Source organism: Anopheles bellator, chromosome 1 (genome assembly GCF_943735745.2).
Source record: "Anopheles bellator chromosome 1, idAnoBellAS_SP24_06.2, whole genome shotgun sequence".
NCBI lineage: Eukaryota > Metazoa > Arthropoda > Insecta > Diptera > Culicidae > Anopheles > Anopheles bellator.
The window spans coordinates 36,952,715-36,966,329 of record NC_071285.1 but is presented as its reverse complement, the minus strand read 5'-3'; positions in this window follow the sequence as shown (position 1 = coordinate 36,966,329).

Below are 13,615 nucleotides of genomic sequence, written 5' to 3'. Positions count from 1 at the left end.
TTAAGCTTTACTACAACCGACCGCTAACATCCACTAACTCCCGTGTTACGCCAACCGAGAGCCATTCTTTGGCCGCCATAGCAGCGCACACGACGGACTGTATGGTTTATCCTTTGGCCCGCAGACTCGGAAACCATTCCCGGTCAAGTCGGTATGTACGACCCGCCGGCCGGCCGATGGAGGAATCCACCAAGGACCGTTCAGCCCGCCGGTGGCAAGGACAACGCGCCAACAGAGAACCACATCCACCGTCCAACAGCCAGAGAGGCTCAGCCCACTTGAGGTCACCGATTGGCAGACACGGACACGGGACGGGTGATCCGGTCGCTAGCAGTGCTCTTATCTGGCCGGCCCTCGGATACACGAAACCCATTGATGGTTGCGCATTAGCATTCGTCGGGACCGGTACTCCGCTCCGCGTGTGAAACAAATCCGATTCCTGGCTGGCTGGCCACCACGGTGCACGGTGCAGCGTGCGCGGCGATGCTCGCAGTGCTCACTGTTCGATGGCCGCCAGCATTCGCCAGCGTCCGCGCTCGAAGCACCAGCTAATGGAAAAGGCATTAGTTCATTATAAATAATTCTATTTTCCAATTTATCGTTTAATTAATACGCGGAGTTAACGGACCGGAAGCGATCCGATCGCGAAACTAGCTTGCTTAGTACTAGTAGTAGTAGTAGCAGTAGTCGCTCCCGGCGGGCAACAGATCAGAGACCGAGCTCGTGTCGTGGCGGTGGTTCGTGTAGCGAGGGCATGCTACAAACGGACCTCACCGGGACACCGGGATTGGATTGATTTGGCATTTGTTTTCGGCGAAATTGGTCGGCGATGTTTTGAACATCAATTATTGAGTACGACAGATTGCGACACGTCGAACGTGGATGGGTCTCATGAATTATGCAGCAGACGTTAAGGACGGGTTATCTGACCGCTCAATGAACAAATGGCTTTAATCAATTGACCTTAAGAGTGGGAGAGAAAACAAGCTGGACAACGGTGAATTTTATTTATAAAATAAATAATCCATAAAGCTGTAACTCGAATCGACGATACTGTACATAAGTTATGTTGTAATCGTATAAGCCTAAAGAAGCTTAGTTCAAGAACACAAAAGATTTTATGGAATACGAGGATGGGAAGTTCGCTTTAGTCAATCGTATCAGGTTGGGGAAAAAGTAATCGACGGTTTATGCGTGTACTTCAAAACTTTATTTAAGATGCTTTCAATGGTTCAATTTGCATAAATTTGTTGCATATTTTTAAATACTCTTATAATGCCTCTTTTGTAGAAGCTTTAGTCGTTATTGGCGAAAAACTCGAGCAATCCATTTTCACAATCCTTTTATGATCTCAGCTTTTCATCACTCAGGAAATGTTGAAATGCGTGGAAAAGGTGTGAATCGTTAAAGGTTTTCTCTGCGTTTCGCCGTTGGACAGTTTGTTAGGACTTTTATCAATTTGTATGTTTGCTTAGGTTAGCTCAGGTTAGGCTAGGTCTTTTATCATAATTTTGGCAACTAAGCAATTTGTGCCCATTGCCTGTATCGGAATAAATAAATAAATAAATAAATATACTTAGTAGAACCTGCCTAGTCATTTTTCCTGGTTTAGCCACCGGTTGCACTGCTTTACCACGCTTAAACCCCGACCGATTTCACACAATATTGTCGTAAGTGACCCATTTCTCATCCCCAGTACCCATACGCTTATGTAATGGGTCGATTTCGTTCCGTTTGGCAAAAACTTAGCAGATGGCAATTCGATCCATCGTGTTTTTTAGTGTCAATTGATGTAGCACCCAAACCAACTGACCCAAACTGTTATATCATTATTTCTGTGATTTTATCAACATTTTAATTAGTGGCCATAATACCATGGACAATTCAGCGGCTTAGCTTGAATTTTCGCCTTTTTCAAAGAAAAATTGTAAAATGTATCCAATTTTCTCTACGGTTACATGCATTGTTAACACCCTGTGACTCATAAACGAATGAAACAAACAAAAAACAGTGAAAGTACAAAACGAGCCTAACTTGAAAGTGTACCATCGATACTTCACGAAATATAGATCACTGAAGGCATCTATCGTGAAAAACGTAGATTATTTTCTCCCCAACCTGATAAATCCATCAAATACATTGTATTATGTTAGGCTGGTTAAAAAATCCATTATTTTCTAGATAAAGATCTTTAGCGATCGATATCTCGTAAAATATCTATCTCGGTTTAGGCTCGTTTTGAAGCTGGCAATTCACACTTAAAAAATGCTTTCACTGTTTTGTGTTTGTTCCATTCGTTTGTGAGTAACAGGATGTTCACTAAGGAAGTCACCAAAGAGAAGCCTAAAACCTTGACATCATCCACGAGGAACGGCAACCAGAACATGGCCAGATTTGTCTACCTTCGATAGACTATCTTTGATCTCGAAGGACATGCACGGAAGGGAGTTCTTTACCTTCTGATTTTAGCTTTTGTCGAATATGTTTGGCAGATTGAGAAGAGTTTTTCGTTGATGTCTTGCGCCTACGAGCTTTAATATGATGAAAGCGACCATCGTTTACATAATCCTTGATTATTTAACGGATTAATAGTATTTCACTTTGGACGAATATTTTTGCACTATCATTGGTACCACTAAAACTTATTTTAACGACCAAATTTAATTTAATTATAGGTTAGGTGACAATATTTCAAGGTTTTTGTCATTTTACAAGCTACGAAACAGCATAATGTTTAGTGAATTCTTCACCGGTACCAGTCTACGAGATTAAATCAAACTGTCCCTTAATCGTCACACTTTGGCTCATATAAGCTGAAAGAAACACTCAACGTCTCAACAGAGCGATGTCAAAAGGAGATACACTCATATTTTCACATATCATTCAAATGTTCAGTAGCGTAAGTTCTTTTTGCTTTCCAACGTATATTCGGTGGAGTTTTTTAGAAACATTCAAAACGGACCGTACGTTACATTTTCACTCGTAGTTATGCACAGCTATCAACCCAATGGGCAACATAAAAAAGGACGATTGTGAGCGGACAGCGGACCATAACGGACTAATTCGAAGTCAAGCCGCTAATGCATGTTATCCACCCGCGAACAAGCCAAAGCCATTACAGGATTATGACGACGGCGAGGAAAAATTGTCGAACCGAGTCGAGTCAGTCGCCGGTCAGGCAGTTGCCGGATCGCTTTTGGTCACTCCACTCCGTTCCGGCGGATGACCGAACGCGGATTGCTTGGCCGAAGGAAGACAACCTTGCACCAATGCACCGCGACACAGATACACGGGAAATCGGGAATGGAATGTCGGACAGCAGAAGCAGCAGCAGCAGCAGCAGAGAACCGAACGCCCGCAGTGACCTAAGCGGGGCTATTAAAATTATTCATACACGTTATCCGTGAGGAAAATTCAGTTTTCGCCACATCTTTAGTCCGCCTTTCAACGACTTTTTCCGAATTCTTGGCGAACGGAAACACAACGGAGTGGGAGCATTTTCGCACAATCTCCTTTTTATAATTTAACGAGAAAATTTTTTAATTCTCGTTTTATTTCACCCCAGACCCGGGCCGTTTTGTCGAATCTGTCTCCTTCTCTAATCTGGTTCGGTTGGCGTGCTTTTTTGTCGGTATCGGTTTTTATTTCACCATTTTTCGCAATCCTTTCGCCCGGTGCCCTTTAAGACCCCCCCTCGCGGGATAAGCAGAGTGGCGTGGCGGATGTGTTCTGTACTTTCTCGCCGTTCAGGTGTTTCCCGCCACGTAACGAAAAACAACGGAAAAGCCCAAAAAAAAAAACGGAGGCCCAGGATGAGAGAAAAAGCTTTCGTTTTGTGTCCGCTGTGAAATTATGGCATTTCTGCAATTATTTCCCGTGTGCCTTTCCAATGCCTTTTGCGAAGCGAGCCGACACAGCTGGGAATGGACAAATGGGAATCGAGAAAAAAAAACGGTAGGAAAGTGTAGGAAAATCGGCCTGTGAAGAGGGTGGAAGAAATTTTCTCCTTTCTACTCTGTTGGGGCACTCTCGGCCGGTTGTTGGATGGAAGAAACGTTAATTTTAATGAAACATTTTCGAAACGCGCGCATGAATAGCGTGCAACACCGGCTCCGGGAACGAATCTGGTGCTGCTGTTTTTATTTCCCATCTTTTGGGATTTTCACCGGGCGCTCGGGCACGGATTTCTTTTCCCGTACCCTACCGATGCCCTATTGAAAGCGACGGCTGGCCACTGTCGTTGGCCGAGATTTTTGTCAAAGAAATGAGCCTTCAACTATTGCATTCACCGATGGAAATGGGGCGGATAAAAATTACATTTTATGAAAAGAAACATCCCCATTAGTGAGGCCACTTGAGGACCATCGAGGGCGAAATATTTCATTTGCATTCAGCTACAAAGTGCAACATTTATGGGCTCGCTTTCGGGAGTGCAGCACGAAAATTTACGGACACATTGCACATGCACTGGGATGTCCGTAAACGACGGCTTCACTTTCGGCATTCCGACAAACCCGAGTATGCAATAAAAGAAATGAAATGCTGCGAAAATTAACCGAACGAAAGCACGCACAGAAGTGATCTTGCAGAACACAACAAACAACGGGAAACAACGATTTGAGCAACGTGCAGAGAGCGAGTGAAAAGCAAAATCCGATGGAGGCGCCTTGTCACGTGGAGCACCGTGCCGACTACGGAACGCCAAGAACGCGCTCTGTGCGCTAACGAGTTGCACAAAAACAATACACAATAAAACAAAAGGCGTCCCTTGACATGCGAATACCGGCAGCCGGATGCATTGCTGCTCCTGCTGTTGCACCGTTTTTTCCCCTAGGGTTTTGTTCGGTCCTCGGCCTCGGCCTCGGCTGCAGCGAAGTGTCATTGAAAGCTGCCGCCACTGTGCGCTACAAAACAAAGCCCGCCGTTATGCAAAATCTTTCATTTTCTGCTAGAAAGACACGCAAAGCGAACCGGAATCACACGGGAGCACTGGCGGCAGGATCACTTCTTGGCGCAGAGCAGCGAGTAGTCGAAGAACCGGTTCGGTTATCGCAACGCGAGACTTCTGCGTGCGCTAGACGCAGCCGTCGGTGTCCCGACGCGCCGGCACCAGAATTAGCCAATCAGCCTGTGTGACTAACTTTTCCCATTTGCCAACCCGCGGCAGCGTCCCCGGCGCATATGCATAAGCCGGTGGTGAAACTGTGGAAAAATCCGCACGACGGCCATGCACGCGGGCAAATATTGAAAAACTTTCGCCACCGCCGCGCTGATGTAATGTTCTGTCAAGCGGCCGCGAGATTGCAGCTGGGCTGCTCCGCGGGAAAAAGGATCCGCTGACAAGCGCGACAAACACAGAACTGCATCCAAACAGTGGCCGTTGATCGTTTTCACCCTCCGGTTGCAAAAATAAGACCAAAAAGTTTGTCGATTTGCAACCGACCGGGCTACCGGAAAGCAATCTTCCGAGCAGCCGGGACGACTTATGTTCTGAGTCCGCTCCATGTGAGGGCAACATTTCAGCTACCCGCCGAGATTTATTTCACCCGCCAAAAAGTGTCCTTTCCCGGTTCCCAATTTTTAAGTCTTTTTTTTTCCTGCACACCGTGGCCACTGTCCGCGTGCAGCTTGCACACTTGACGATCCCTACCATGGTCGCTGTGTCCTCGGTGGCAGCAATAAAAGCCAACGATGCAAAGCAAAGTGGAACGCAACACGACGACCGACGGGTTCGGTGGACCGGTAAAAATGGTGTCGTCGCCGAAAACCGAACGTCTTCAGAACCGGCACTCGGCAGCAGCGGCGGGGCACGTGCCGCTCTCGAGTTGCGTTGTCACGGACGTCCCGTCGCCTTATTGCCTTCGCCTTCGCGCGAATCCATCACGATCCGGTGCTGTAATATGCAAATAAGCACTATCACTGTCTATCGGCGTTTGTTTCGCTGAGTGACCGTCTTTCTTGTCGGTGCTTCCAGTTTTTCTCCATTCCCGCTAGAAGACGCTCACACCATCAGGTGGCTGGGAGAACCGATGTTTCCTTCGGATTTCAAATCTGCTTCGTTCTCGCCGTCTCACAGACCATCGTGTTGACCTTGAGTGTGTCAAACTGTCCTGACGGGTGGGAGCAGAAAGCTGCCAACAGCTTCGATAAACCCGGAGCGACTTATATAAAGGGACTTAAAGTTGTAAGTAGCTTCGGTGGTGGTTGCGGCCAGCCGTAAGCTAATTTCTTGTTTGCTTATCCACCTTTCGTTTTCGGCAACAAGTATTTAAGCAGAGGGTTTTGTTTGCTTCTGTCGTTTTTTGCTGTTGTTTCGGGCACAATTCGAATAGTTTGTAAGCAAATTCTGCCTGTTCGTTAAAGCTGTTCAATTGTTCATCAACCTATTGATGATTGATGAGTTGTGAATACACACTGAATTCTGGAGATGGATTAAACGGAGATTGAAAAAAATAACTTGGAAAAAGAAACAGGGTTTTTTTGATGTTTTGCTGTTCTGGTGAACAGGGTGCGACCATCGCAGAAGGCGATCACCTTTACGACTCGTCCATACTATGAGATTCTTCTGCTGTTTTTTTCGCTGGCGTCCACACTAGCAGCTTCTGCGCGAAAAATCCGCGAGCTCCAGTGACTGAAAAGACAGTTCGTTTGTGTTTGCTGGTCCGCTGTCAAAAAACTGTCGCTTTTTTGGACAGCCAAAAAATCTGGCCGAATTTGGCTCCAACACCCAAATTGAAAAGATGTGTGAAATATTTCATAAACACAACGAGCTCAACAGCAACTCCAAGTATCTCACGGCACACCAGAAAAAGATTGACAGTTTCTGGGCCTATCCTACATTTTTGCCCAGTTTCTCATAGTGTGGACGCGTGGTTACGGGTAGCTGCCTGGTGGGGGCCAGTGGGTGATAAGGTTGTTCATTGTAGTGTTTCTCCTTAAGACCCTCGCCCAATAAATTCAAATATATTTTTCTTAAAACCATCGTCATTGGATGTTTTTTATTTCAACCGGACTGTGAAAGAAATTGGCCACCGGCCAGAAACGGGGAAGGAAAGTTAGGTAAGACTCATAGCAATGCACGAAAGAAAATCAATTTCCGTCTGTAGCTTCAGGGAAGTTATTGGGGAAAATGCTACTGGCGGTTTTCTTCTCGACCTGACGCAGAGGTTTTCGCATGCTGCGCTACTTTTTAGTCAGTTTTTAGTCAGTTTTTAGTTTCTCCAAAATACCTGAACCAATCCACTTGAAATTCTGCACAGCGTAATTTTGTGACACGGGAAATTGAATACAGACAAACGTGACAAAAAATTCAGTATCATTCCGGTTGTTTTCGAACTAATCGAACCAACGGAAAGTGAGAAGGAAAGCCGATTAGCTTGTCATGTATATTTCTTATACTTTATTGTTTGTGTTCAATCTGGTTTCATTTGCTTTTCTAATGCTTGTTTTCCACTTTTAATAGTTCTTGTCCGGTCTTGAGTAACTTTCATATCGCAACGTGTTCTAAAAGCACCAACCGGCGTAAAGACACAAAAGACGGCTGAGATCGCAATAAATCTTCCCCATCGCAGCGGATGACAGATTCTCCCGATGCCGGACTCAAATGCTGAAGCAGTGGGCGCGCCTACGCTCAACAATCAATAAAAATCGGATTAGCTTCGATCACGGAGCACGGATTGGCGTCGAGGCCAACCAAAGTGGCCCTCTTCGATTTCCCAAAGTTTGCCACTTCCCCAAAGCTGCCGACTGCAAGTAACGACTCCAGCTGCTGCTCGAAAGCGAAACGACCAAAGAGGGATCGGGAAAACATTCTTCGCCCCAACGCAGGGACCGGTTTGGCCGGATTTGGCTGTGCCCCGTCTCAATCCGAGTGCTGGAAATTGGCGGACTGTCTGTCGGAGAGAGTTTGATATTGTTTCGCCAAAAATGCACGGTTGTCCTGGTGAGCCAACCGCGATTGCACCCTCCGTCAGGGATGCATCCTTGGCCGGTGCATGATGTCGCAGCAGAACGGAGTACGGAATTTAATGAAAATTCCTACCCGTCGTCCTGTTTGGTGACCAAAGGAAAACACTTGAGCTTGACGCACAAAACCGGTGCGCAGGTGACAGCACTTGGGAGTCGTAATGTCTAGACCCTCGGGGACCTCTCGTTAATGTGGCAGAGACTCTCTCCCTTTTCTCTCTCGGGTGTAGGTCGCCAAAGGTAGGCACTTAACCAACTTTGCTTGCCAAACTCGGGGCGTTCTTCGAGAGTCGGTTCTTAATTAGCACATAATTTACCGATCAAACAGCCCGGTGGCCGGTGTGCCGATGAGTTCCGGGCTGTGACGCAATACACGCGCTCGGTGGCCACTTCAATGGCTTAACCTCCGTGCTTAATGATATCATCATCAAACATCAGAGTCCCGGGCGACCACACGCGGCCGGACGGCTCAAGGCTCCTTCCAGACGATGTGTGTGTGGACACAAATGCGTTTCGTGTGTTTATTTTCAGGTGCAGATGCAGGCAGCTCAGACCGAAAGCTGCCTCGATCGCGGCCTGTTCAACGATAGCGACCGAGCGACCGGAACGTCACCAGACTCGGCTGTAGGGACCGCGCAAGGACCTAGCCACCAAAGAGCGGCCACTTCCTTACGGAGCTAATTTGAGGTTTCGAGCTCGTCGAGTGTGTTATCGCGATGCTAATTTTCGGAATTGACCCCCAAAAGGTGGACACCGCACCGTGGGCTGAATTGGTTGTGATGTCCGAGGCCCTCGAGTGCGTCACTTCCTGGCGGTTTCGGACCGGAAATCTGAAACCCGCCATGTGTTTCATTTCGATGGCTGGTCTTATTACCTTCTCTGCTCCATCCAACACACTGAACATGAAACACAGACCGTTTGGGCAGTTGAGGGCATATAAATGTTGGTTTCTTTACGCCAAGCATGCCTTGTGTTAATAGCGTGAAGAGCCCCAACTTGGGGATTCTATTTTTACCTAAATAAAACTCGTATAAAAATGAAACACGTTGACACGCTTCAATCCGTGGTATCAAAATGCTCTCCGTTTTTATTTCTCCTTCCTTATTTATAGTTAAATGGTGACCCTGCAGCTCACACATACCAACGAAATTCCATTCCAGCTATGATATAAGCTTCGCGTTTTTAATGCCCTTATTTGGTCCGAAATTGTGAGATGCCTCGTCCATGTCCTAGCCTGCGGTCAATCAATGCCTTATCAACCCCAACCAACTCGTATGGGCCGTTTATCGTATGGCTGGATGTTGCATTGCATCATGCATTCTTTTGGAGCGATTAGAGATTCGGTCCCTTCCGGTCTCTTTTGCCGTTCCATTTGAGCAGCTGCATTAGTTGAGTGCGTTGCATCTATATTTGCTTAGGACGCGTTTTGACTGCGTCTTCGATGTTTCGTTTCGTGGGAGATGTAAATAAGGCAACTCGTCATGCGCTCGTTTCAATTAGCTGATAACATGTTTCGAGAGCGAGCCGTTCTTATTTTAATGCTCGCGATCCTGTCTCTCGCGCTTATCTTTGTTTAGGACGCGTTATGACTGCGTCTTCGATGTTCCGTTTCGTGGGAGATGTAAATAAGGCAACTCGTCCTACGCTCGTTCCGATTACGAGTTTCCTGTTGGGAGGTCTGTTGCCACATACATTGCATTACGCAAACATTGTTTCCTCTTTCTGGTTTGAGTCGCATATCGATAACGGATCCGCTTTCTCATGACTGGATAGAATTCGTGGCTTGCGCTGGCCTTGGTCTCTGCAAGCGATGAAAAACAATAGTTACAGTTGAATAATGTTGAAGTAACAATTAAATACACTTAATATTTTAAACGAACTACTTCAAGTTCAAGTTCAAGTTGGAAAATTGGTTGCCTTTTTAAAGTTTTAATCAACTTTGCAGATCAACTTTAATTATTTCTGTGATTTTGTCGCCTTTTTCGAAGACGGTTCCACTTCTTAGAGGTGCATCTTTAACATAAAAAATAACTGAACCGGGTCGACGAAATGACAATTGCACGTAACTTTTACAGTATCGGCTCGATCGGCTCGACACGATCAAGAACTTCAGCAGAATAAAACAAGCACAAATTTGAAACTGTATGATCAATACTTTACGAGATATCGATCACTAAAGCCATCTACCGAGAAAATAATGGATTTCTTATTCTCCAGCGTTATATTTGGTTTTAAAACTATTTCCAAATTAAAATCTCCCAGCAAACCTTTAGCCACTTAACATCCGGTTTTTGGTGTAATTTGAAGCATTACGTATTAGTGAAAACCCGAATGTATAAAATTTTATTCTTAGTACCGAAACCGACTAACGGTACAACGCAGACGGATGCTCTTCGAACGAGCCACGATTTTAAATAGTTAATAATACTACGATCCGTTCAAAGGAGTTTCATTTGAATTTTTACGCTGAACCATTATTTATTTGCACTCACTTGTACGACGCTCGCCATATTGAAACTCAAACTCGAGCGACGTAGACAAGCTCGTCCATATCTCGGCTGTTCATCGTGAAAAAGCGCACAGAGAGGACCGATTTGCAGTCACCAGTTCCTGCATTGTTTCGATCTGTTTCCGCTTTTCCATCTCGTGTCTGCTCCGCCGCGGCACGAGACACTCCATTAAGTCAATTCAGTTGAACATTCCCCTGCCGATGGTTAATTAGATTGCGCCTCGTTCCTGTATTGTACGCGCCAAGAGGACACCAACGTGCCGGGTGGATTCTCATTTTCCCGTTCCAGGAACTCTCCTGCAAGTCTGCTAGTTCCTGTTCCCGTGCCAACGTAAATAGGATCCGCTGGGAAACGTGAGCTCTGGATCCGTTATGGCGCGTGGGAATGATGAATGCGTCAGGATGAATGTCTGTCGCTAAACATTTCCTCTTCGACCGGCCGACACTCTCTCCGACCATATCCTGGCCACGACGGGTTCATTTATATACCGGAACCGGAAGTGTAAAAGTCCGCTGGGGGAAGACAGGATCCAATCGCAATTCTCCATCATGCTCCATTATTTGAAGCCGGTAGTTGATGTGCGAGATGCCGTCAGCAGGATGTTTAGAAAAAGAGTCCTGTTGAGGTGGGACGGTCCCGGCCCGGTGCCGGTTAGCGGATCATTGTCTTTCAACTTCCGCTGGACGCGGGAGCTACGGAAAAGTCGTCAACCTCAGGTTCGGCCAGGGATCAACTTGCCACCGCCGGCACTCTTACGCCGAAATCCATTTTCATCCCGTCAATTATGTTGCCATTAACCGAGCTCTGGCCAACCTACCGACAAGAGGACGCCTTGGCCCTTTCGGGGGGCGCTACTGAGTTGAAGTGTTTCGTCCACAAAACCTTGGTCGGTGTCGCTCGGTCGGTGAGTACTTGCTGCCCGAAGATCAACGCCCTTCCGGATCGACCGCAACCGGCGTTACAAGAGCCGTGCATTAGGAAAACTGAACGAATCCACCGCACACGGCTCGCCTCGCCAGGGGTCATGTGAGCCGGAGATAAATCAGGCGAGAAAAGGATTAAAGAGCGGAACAGGGTATGTGCGGAAGGGCGGTGCATAGGAGCTGTGGATGGCAGTGGCCCGCTGTCCCCGGCTAGGCTCGGCCGGTGAAAGGCTCACAAAATGAACGAGCAAGATGAATTAACTCCACAAGGCGCACGAGGCGGTTCAAGTGGATTCCTGAGCCGGCGGAGGTTCCGAAAGGCCGGACGTAGCCCTCGGGCAGGAGGAAACCCGGGGCCTGATCTTGTTTCGTTGTTTATCTATGGCCCCGCTTTTCTGCGACGCATCCTTTCGCAACGGACGCCTTCTTGCGGAGGACGACAACGGCGACAAAAATCGAGTTCTCGTGTGTCCACCCGGCCCGAGACCCGAGCGCTGGCGCATATTTTAATTATGAATTGCATTTTGAATTTCAATTACGACACCACGAGCGGGTGCCTCGAGAGCGACAGCGAACGGAGAGACAACCCCAGCAGCATCAGCCAAGAGTCTTCTCGGTGGGCCCGTGTGTGGGTGTTTGCGAAAACCTCGATTACAAAAGAAGGCGTTCGGCACGGCCCGGACGAGAGGACCAGATCCTTGAGCCACCGACGGCCAGACACCTAACGCGTCCTGTGGCGTGCCCTTTTTTGCGTGTTATGCTGCGTACGGTGCTGCGTGCAGTTTTTATGCTCTCCACCCGCGTCGGCGCTTTGTTTGGCGAATCAACGCAGCCACCCAGCCCCGGCTCCCCGGGTCCTGTCGCCGCCCGGAATCGGACTCACTGACTCTCGGCGGTGGCGGCACCGTTTGTGTATCGCTGCATTAATTAAAATCAAGAATTCACTCACTAACGACGTTCGCAGTGTCTTCGCTGGAGCATCCTCCTCTTGGCCTTTTTTTTGCTGGCCCTTGCGCCGTCCTTTCACCGACGGACGGCGACCGGATGACACACTTTTCTTCCGCTGGTTAGTGTCTCCTGTGGTTTGGACCAGCGTTCCAGTCCTGTTGGCCGTGAATTCTGCTTTGTTTGGCCGGTGAGCCGGTTTTCATTGAAAATGAAAAGCTTTTTTTTTGGAAAAGTTGTCGCTTTCGCTTCAGCGTAATTTTCCTGACATTCCCTTTGTGGCAGTGTCTTCGGGCCGTGCCATGGCATTGAAACCGCTCCCGTCAAATAACTCGCATGACGATCCAAGATGTGCCATTCGGCTTAAAACGAATCAGAAAGGCGTGTGCAGGGTGTGCTTTCGTGGATGGCAACCACACGACAAACATTTTAAATCCATTACAACGGCAAATATTAACAATAGGAGAGATGTTTTGCAATTAATGCTACTCGGGCTAGATTCCGTTTTAATTCGATTATTGTACATTACATCTTTTGGCAGTGCACAAACTGAGTCCACAAATTGCTACAGAACCTATCACAACGGTTATCTATTATTATCTGCCAGGGGAGATACATTTATCTACGAAACAAGAGAAGAATCGATTCGCTTCGTCCATTTCAAACGGACTCGATGAGCATCAGCTTCTATCTCCCTTTTGGATGTTCTATTAACGTTTGTGGTAAACTTTTAGAGGTATTTTCAGTAATTCTACTTTCTTTCTATTGTTTCCGGGATAGTTTCTTTTCGTTCTTCACTATTCAATATTTCCTTTGTTTGAGGTTCGAAGATGTTAGCGTAAATAACTGAGCCAAAGCACTCAAGCAAATTTTGAAAAAATATTAAAATTAATTTTAATGAACGAACAAAAAAATTTGAAGACTTTTTCCTTACCCCAGCGCCGCTTGTGGAATTTTCTACGAACTAAATTAATTAATTTTATAGCAACGTACCTTTATAGCATAACTTTCCTGAAATATTTCATTGCATTATTTCAGGCTCTTTTGTGAAAAGGCCGCAATTCAACGGCGGCGGTAGTAGCACATAAAAGATAAAACCTTTATCCAAGACAACAACCTGCGAAGTGGTTGCATGGAAATTTATTTGAATCCACCATTGAACGCAAACAGCGTATGGCCAAAGTTGCTAAACACGCTCCAGGGATGGTTCAAATTTATTTCTCAAAATTCCGCAAAATTCCTCAAAATTAAACAGATCAATTAGCTTCCGTT